Here is a 7,892-nt window from a genome sequence, read left to right on the forward strand (position 1 = left end):
CAGAATTCTCTGTCTGTTGCTGAGTGGATGATGGAAAAGGCTTGCTATTGCTGAACCTGTTTCTTCCACCATTATTAAAGCATTGTTGAGGCTTTTGTTGATCCTTCCATGAGAAATTTGGATGATTTCTCCATGAGGGATTATAGGTGTTTCCATAGGGTTCACCCACGTAATTCACCTCTGCTATTGCAGGGTTCTCAGGATCATAAGCTTCTTCTTCAGAAGATGCCTCTTTAGTACTGTTGGATGATTCCTTCAATCCATTCAGACTCTGAAAGATCATATTGACTTGCTGAGTCAATATTTTATTCTGATCCAATATGGCATTCAGAGTATCAATTTCAAGAACTCCCTTCCTCTGAGGCGTCCCATTACTCACAGGATTCCTTTCAGAAGTGTACATGAACTGGTTATTTGCAACCATGTCAATGAGTTCTTGAGCTTCTGCAGGCGTTTTCTTTAGGTGAATGGATCCACCTGCAGAATGGTCCAATGACATTTTAGATAATTCAGACAGACCATCATAGAATATATCCAGGATGGTCCATTCTGAAAGCATGTCAGAAGGACACTTTTTGGTCAGTTCCTTGTATCTCTCCCAAGCTTCATAGAGGGATTCACTTTCTTTTTGTCTGAAGGTTTGAACATCCACTCTAAGCTTACTAAGCTTTTGAGGAGGAAAGAACTTAGCTAAGAAAGCCGTGACCAGCTTATCCCAAGAGTTCAGGCTATCCTTAGGTTGAGAGTCCAACCATATTCTAGCTCTGTCTCTTACAGCAAATGGGAAAAGCATAAGCCTGTAGACCTCAGGATCAACCCCATTGGTTTTAACAGTATCACAGATCTGCAAGAATTCAGTTAAGAACTGAAAAGGATCTTCAGATAGAAGTCCATAAAACTTGCAATTCTGTTGCATCAGAGAAACTAGTTGAGGTTTCAGCTCAAAATTGTTTGCTCCAACGGTAGGGATTGAGATGCTTCTTCCATGTAAATTGGAATTAGGTGCAGTAAAGTCACCAAGCATCTTCCTTGTATTGTTATTATTTTCGGCCATGCCTCCTTCTTTTTCAAAAATTTCTGTCAGATTTTCTCCAGAGAGTTGTGCTTTAGCTTCCCTTAGCTTCCTCTTCAGAGTCCTTTCAGGTTCAGGATCAGCCTCAACAAGAATGTTCTTATCCTTGTTCCTGCTCATATGAAAAAGAAGAAAACAGAAAAGAAAATATGAAATCCTCTATGTCACAGTATAGAGATTCCTTTATGTGAGTAGAAGAAGATATGAATAGAAGAAGGAGAATCCAAACACAAGGGTGAGGAGTAGGTTCGAATTCTTGGGTGAAAAGGGATGTTAGAAGATGAACAAATAAATAGAAGGAGGTGAGGGAGAAGAATTTTCGAAAATTAGATAAAATAAAATAAAAGTATTTTTGTTTTTAAATTAAAAATTAAAATTAAAAATTCGAAAATTAAGCAAGGAAAATTAAATCAAAGTAAATTAAATTTAAAACAAATAGTTAATTAAAAAGGAAATTTTAGAAAAAGGGGAAAGTGATTTTCGAAAATTAGAGAGAGAGAGAGAGAGAATTAGTTAGGTAGTTTTGAAAAAGATATGATTGAAACAAAAGGATAGGATTAATTGAAAAAGATTTGAAAATTAATTTTGAAAAGATAAGAAGTTAGAAAAGATTTTGAAATTGATTTTGAAAAGATGTGATTGAAACTTATTTTGAAAAATATTTGAAAAAGAAGTTTAAAAAAAAGATTTGATTTTGAAAATTAAAGTTGATTACTTGACTAACAAGAAACAAAAAGATATGATTTTAAAATTTAAAGATTGAACCTTTCTTAATAGGCAAGTAACAAACTTAAAAATTTTGAATCAATCACATTAATTGTTAGCATTAATTTCGAAAATCTGAAATAAAAATAAGAAAAAGATTTTGAAAATAATTTTGAAAGTTTCGAAATTTATAAAAGAAAAATGAAAAAGATTTGATTTTTGAAAAAGATTTGAAAAAGATAGAATTTTTTAAATTGAAAATTTGATTTGACTCATAAGAAACAACTAAATTTTAAAAAGTTTTGAAAAAGTCAACTCAAATTTTCAAAAATTTATGAGAAAATAAGGGAAAAATATTTTTTTGATTTTTAAATTTTAACAAGGAAAGAGAAAAACATCAAAAAGACTCATCAATGCATGAAAATTTTGGATCAAAACAAAGGAAACATGAAAGAACACTATGAATGCAAAGATGAACACCAAGAACACTTTGAAGATCATGATGAACATCAAGTATGTATTTTTGAAAAATTTTTAATAAAAGAAAACATGCAAGACACCAAACTTAGAAATTTTTAATATTTAGACACTAAGAATTCAAGAATGCATATGAAAAACAAGAAAAGACACAAAACAAAAAATTTTAAAGATCAAACAAGAAGACTTATCAAGAACAACTTGAAGATCATGAAGAACAAGAAAGAAACTCAATGCATGTGTTTTCGAAAATTTTTTAAGAAAAATAAAAGAATGCAATTGACACCAAACTTAAAAATTGACACAAGACTCAAACAAGAAACACAAAATTATTTTTGATTTTATGATTTTATTAATTTTTTGGATTTTTCGAAAATTATTTAGGAAAAACGAAAAAGAAAAAAATTATTTTAGTATTTTTTTTATATTATTCTCGAAAATAAGAAATAAAAAGCTTAAAAATAAAATAAAATTACCTAATCTGAGCAACAAGATGAACTGTCAGTTGTCCAAACTCGAACAATTCCTGGCAACAGCGCCAAAAACTTGGTGCACAGAAATCGTGACGGTTCCATTCCTTGGTAACGGCGCTAAAAACTCAATACGCATGTTCATAATCTTAGTTCTTTGTCACAATTTCGCACAACTAACCAGCAAGTGCACTGGGTCGTCCAAGTAATAAACCTTACCTGAGTAAGGGTCGATCCCACGGAGATTGTCGGCTTGAAGCAAGCTATGGTCACCTTGTAAATCTCAGTCAGGCGGATTCAATTGATTATAGAGATTTAATAATTAAAAGATAAATATAAAATAAAGATAGTGATACTTATGTAATTCATTGGTGAGAATTTCAGATAAGCGTATAGAGATGCGTTCGTTCCTCCTGAACCTCTGCTTTCCTATTATCTTCATCCAATCATTCATACTCCCTTCTATGGTAAGTTGTATGTTAGGCATCACCGTTGTCAATGGCTACATCCTGTCCTCTCAGTGAAAATGGTCCAATGCGCTGTCACTGCATGGCTAATCATCTGTCGGTTCTCGATCATACTGGAATAGGATCCATTGATCCTTTTGCGTCTGTCACTACGCCCAGCACTCGCGAGTTTGAAGCTCGTCGCAACCATCCCTTCCCAGATCCTACTCGGAATACCACAGACAAGGTTTAGACTTTCTGGATCTCAAGAATGGCCGTCCATGGATTCTAACTTATACCACGAAGATTCGGATTAAGGAATCCCAGAGATACTCATTCAATCTAAGGTAGAACGGAAGTGGTTGTCAGGCACGCGTTCATAGTTGGGAATGATGATGACTGTCACGATCATCACATTCATATTGAGGTGCGAATGAATATCTTAGAATCGGAATAAGCTTGAATTGAATAGAAAAACAATAGTACTTTGTATTAATTCATGAGAAACAGCAGAGCTCCACACCTTAATCTATAGTGTATAGAAACTCTACCATTGAAAATACATAAGTGATGAAGGTCCAGGCATGGCCAAGAGGCCAGCCCCTAAACGTGATCTAAAGATGAAACTAAAGATGTAAATACAATAGTAAAAGGTCCTACTTATACTAAACTAGTTACTAGGGTTTACAAAAATGAGTAATTGATGCAGAAATTCACTTCTGGGGCCCACTTGGTGTGTGCATGGGCTGAGCATTGAGCTTTACACGTGTAGAGGCTTCTTTTGGAGTTGAACGCCAGTTTGTAACCTGTTTCTGGTGTTTAACTCCACTTTGCAACCTGTTTCTGGCGTTTAACTCTAGAATGCAGCATGGAACTGGCGTTGAACGCCAGTTTGCGTCATCTAAACTCGGGCAAAGTATAGACTATTATATATTTCTGGAAAGCCCTGGATGTCTACTTTCCAACGCAATTGAGAGCGCACCATTGGGAGTCCTGCAGCTCTAGAAAATCCACTTTGAGTGCAGGGAGGTCAGAATCCAACAGCATCTGCAGTCCTTCTTCAACCTCTTGAATCTGATTTTTGCTCAAGTCTCTCAATTTCAGCCAGAAATTACCTGAAATCACAGAAAAACACACAAACTCATAGTAAAGTCCAGAAATGTGATTTTTATTTAAAAACTAATAAAAATATACTAAAAACTAACTAAATTATCGTAAAAACTATGTAAAAAACAATGCCAAAAAGCGTATAAATTATCCGCTCATCACACTGTCCTTCTCTTATTATCCTTTATGCCTTTATCTGTATATCACTTTTGACTTCACGCTTTATCTTTTAGTTGTCGATGCATGAGTGATACAACTGTGCGATTTTATTTTTACTCCTTTTAAGGCTTCTCGATTAATACTTCCTTCAAATTTACTTATAATTATGTATTAAAAATCCACCTGAGAGTCGTACCATCATAATATCATTGATTTATGACTCGAGCATAAGGATTTGAATATTAGGGTGTTACAGTCGAGGTCTTCATCATCACCGTCCATAGAGGTTCACGAACACAGGGAAAGTGCTCGAGAGGAGGTGAAGCCGTTGCGGCACCGTCGCCGAGTCTCGTCGCTATCATCGTCATGTATGGAGTCGTCGCCGCATGCTCCGTCGCCGCTGCTGGTGATGGGTTACCAAGCCTCTGCCGCTGGAAAGCGGCGCTACCGTAGCTGAGATCCATTGTCGGTAAGGGTTTTGAGTTTGGTTTCCGTTCTTTTGAATTTGCGAGAACGTTATTGTCACTGCATGTTTGTTACAGTCACCATCACCGGAGTTCTGGTCACCGCTGTCACTTGAGGTGGCTGTCGGGGCTGCTGCCAAATCAGTTCGGAGACCGCTGCTGCTTCAGTCTCTTATTACAGTAAGTATCTCAGTTTCGGAAAGCTCGCGTTAGTGTTCTGCTATGTGTTATTAAGGTTTTTACGATATTAATATTTTAGGATTGAGTACCGAGGTTGCATATTACAATTAAAGCTATTTCTGTTGTTGCGAAAGTAAGCGGAGCTGTGGATGCAGCCGCCGCTGATTGTGGGCCGAGAGGAAAAAGGTTTCTTGATGCGTTTAGTTTATGGTTTCAACTTTTCGAGGTAGGAGTTTTTCTAAAGACTTATCTTATATTTCAGAATTATTATAAATAGATATTGATATGGGAAAATATATTTTTGGTAATTATGTAAGTCTTATGTATTGTCTGGTCTATCTTGGGTGAATGTGACTGTTTATTTGATTGAATTACTGATTGATTTTGTCAAACTAGTGATTGTTGAATTGGTTTTCTGGAGTTTTCAAAATGGATTTAATCTATTGGAGTTGGTTTGATTTGAAAAAGGTTTATATGGGATCCGAGAAGGGTGGCAAAGTCCGAGTTTTAGGGGAGATACTGGTGAAATTTCGTTATAAAATTTAAGATTTTGTTTAAAATGTTATTTAGAGAAAATTTGGAATTTTGAGAAATTGTGTTATCTGATTTTGAATTTACTAAGAAAAGAATGAATTATGCTATGATTTTGAGTTATGGAGAAAAGCATTTTTTTGTTGGGTTTTATTTATTAAGAAAATTAATATATTTTTAAGTTCGATTTATTTAGAAAAGAATTACCTTTTGACTTTAATGTATTTAAGAAAAGTATTTTATTTTGAGGTCGATTTAAATATGAGGAGACTTATGTTTTGAATTTGTTCAAAAACCTATATTCGAAGGAGTTTTTAATGAACTTAAAAGTAATTGAATTTTGATTGATTAATTTCGTTTTTGTGACATCTTGGAAAGAGTTAAAGTATTTTTTAAATTCTGATTTAGCAAAACGGAACAATTTCTGAGCCTTTGAGAATGTTTTAGATTTAAGAATAAAACTGAATTGGTTTTGGTTTAAATGAATTGGTTTTGTTTTAAATGATTTGGTTTTGGTTTAAGTTTCATTTTGATTGATTCAAATTCAGAAGCTATGATTTTATGAATCTTTAATGAATTTAAGAAAATAAAATTGGTTGTTCTTCCCTAAAGCCTTAAGACCTTACCGTGGATTTTCATTGATGACTCTTGATTTTAAAGTAGTTAAGTGAATGATTCAAGAATGAATGATTTTTGAGTTTTCAATGAGATTTACAATTGATATGATTTTGAAGTTGCTTGACGTTTTCGGAGAATGTTACCAAAGCGGTTTGGTTTTAAAGAAAATTGATTTGAGAAAAAGTGACTCTTAGCGAGATGTGAACTGAATACGTTTTGTTTTTGAAAGTAAGTGAGCCAAGAATAATTTTTAAATCGGGATAAAGATGAGTTTGGTTTTGATTGATATGAGATTTGTTAAGTTACGAAAGTGTGCAGGGCACTATATCCCTGGACAGTAAGCCAGACATTATATCCCTGGGGTAATGTGAGGACGCTCACATCCCTTCGAGTCATAAGAGTGAGCCGGACACTATATCTCCAGGGGTACCTATTTTTATTTGTGACCGGAAGGCAACATCCTAATGGGATGTGTCAAGTATTCTTGTTTGTATTTGAACCTCATTACTTGTTTTTATGACTATAATTGGTTGGATTGTGTTGAATTAGATATTGATTGAGTTACTTAGGACTGAGGTCGTGACTGATTATGTGATGGACAGGAGACTGCGGTTGGTTTGTGTTTGAAGTTTAGTAAAGTATGAAAAGTCAAATAGTTCAACATAGACTTAATGAACCTAAGTTTGGAACAGGTTGGTCATTCATACTATTTAGAAAAACTTTTAAGATTTTTTTATAAGAAAGGAAAAGGTTCTTTGTAAGCTATCGATAATTAATTGATTTCTCTTTTAAAAAGGATTTTGGATTTTGAGTGTTAAACCAGTGGGTTTTGAAAAGGTACATGAGACGAGCAACGATCAGTGTATTTGGAAACAATTTTTTTAACCCTCTACTGAGAACCCTGTAAAGGATGATATTCTCACTCTCCTACGGATTTTTCTTTTCAGGATATGGACGAAGACGATTATGAAGAGTTTATTTAGTTTTTGATTATACGATGTTTTGTCTTAGTTATTATTTTTTCCCTCTCCTTTATCCTTATATTTTTTGTAAAAGGGATAGGAGTTGTGGTATGTAATGCTTATAAGTTATTATTATGTATGTATATCTATAACAATATATAATGCCAATACATGGGTTTGGTGTCCAAAATTCTTTTCCAATTTTGCCCATCCTAATAATCTATCCCACTATATGTCAATTTCACGTTAAAAAACTTCTACTACCTCATCTTCTCTCTTATCACATACATTCACGCTCTCTCTTATCTCATTAATTCACAATCACAGAACTTCTATAATTATCTCTCTCCTCTCTTACTATCTATCATATCAGATTAGTGTTACTGCATAATAAAAAATATTTTTCTTTTCTTATTCATCTTCGCTTGCATCCTTTTCACTTTACTTAAATATAATATAAAACCTAATATAAGGATAATTGGTGTCTAAATTTAAATTCCAATATTGTTCCTAAAGAAAGGTTTATTACTAAAAAATTCTTTCATCAGTTACGTTAAATAAAAAAATTTCTATCCACTTTTTCACAGTAATCTCATTAAGATTTTTGTATTGGATGTAAATTATTGTTACAAATTTTTTTTATTTGGATATATTTTTAAAGAATAAAAATAAAATAGTTCAATAGGGACAATTTTTAAAAA

The 7,892-nt window shown here is 33.6% G+C and overlaps 1 non-coding gene across 1 annotated transcript; it reads left to right on the plus strand.

The window, feature by feature from the left end:
• Positions 1 to 553: 553 nt before the first annotated feature.
• LOC148544798 (small nucleolar RNA R71) lies at positions 554 to 661 on the plus strand. The gene has a single exon (XR_015900334.1). It is a non-coding gene; the product is annotated as a small nucleolar RNA R71 (small nucleolar RNA).
• Positions 662 to 7,892: the final 7,231 nt, after the last annotated feature.

The sequence above is a fragment of the Arachis ipaensis genome, chromosome B9, assembly GCF_059453495.1.
Source record: "Arachis ipaensis isolate K30076 ecotype BB chromosome B9, ASM5945349v1, whole genome shotgun sequence".
Lineage (NCBI taxonomy): Eukaryota > Viridiplantae > Streptophyta > Magnoliopsida > Fabales > Fabaceae > Arachis > Arachis ipaensis.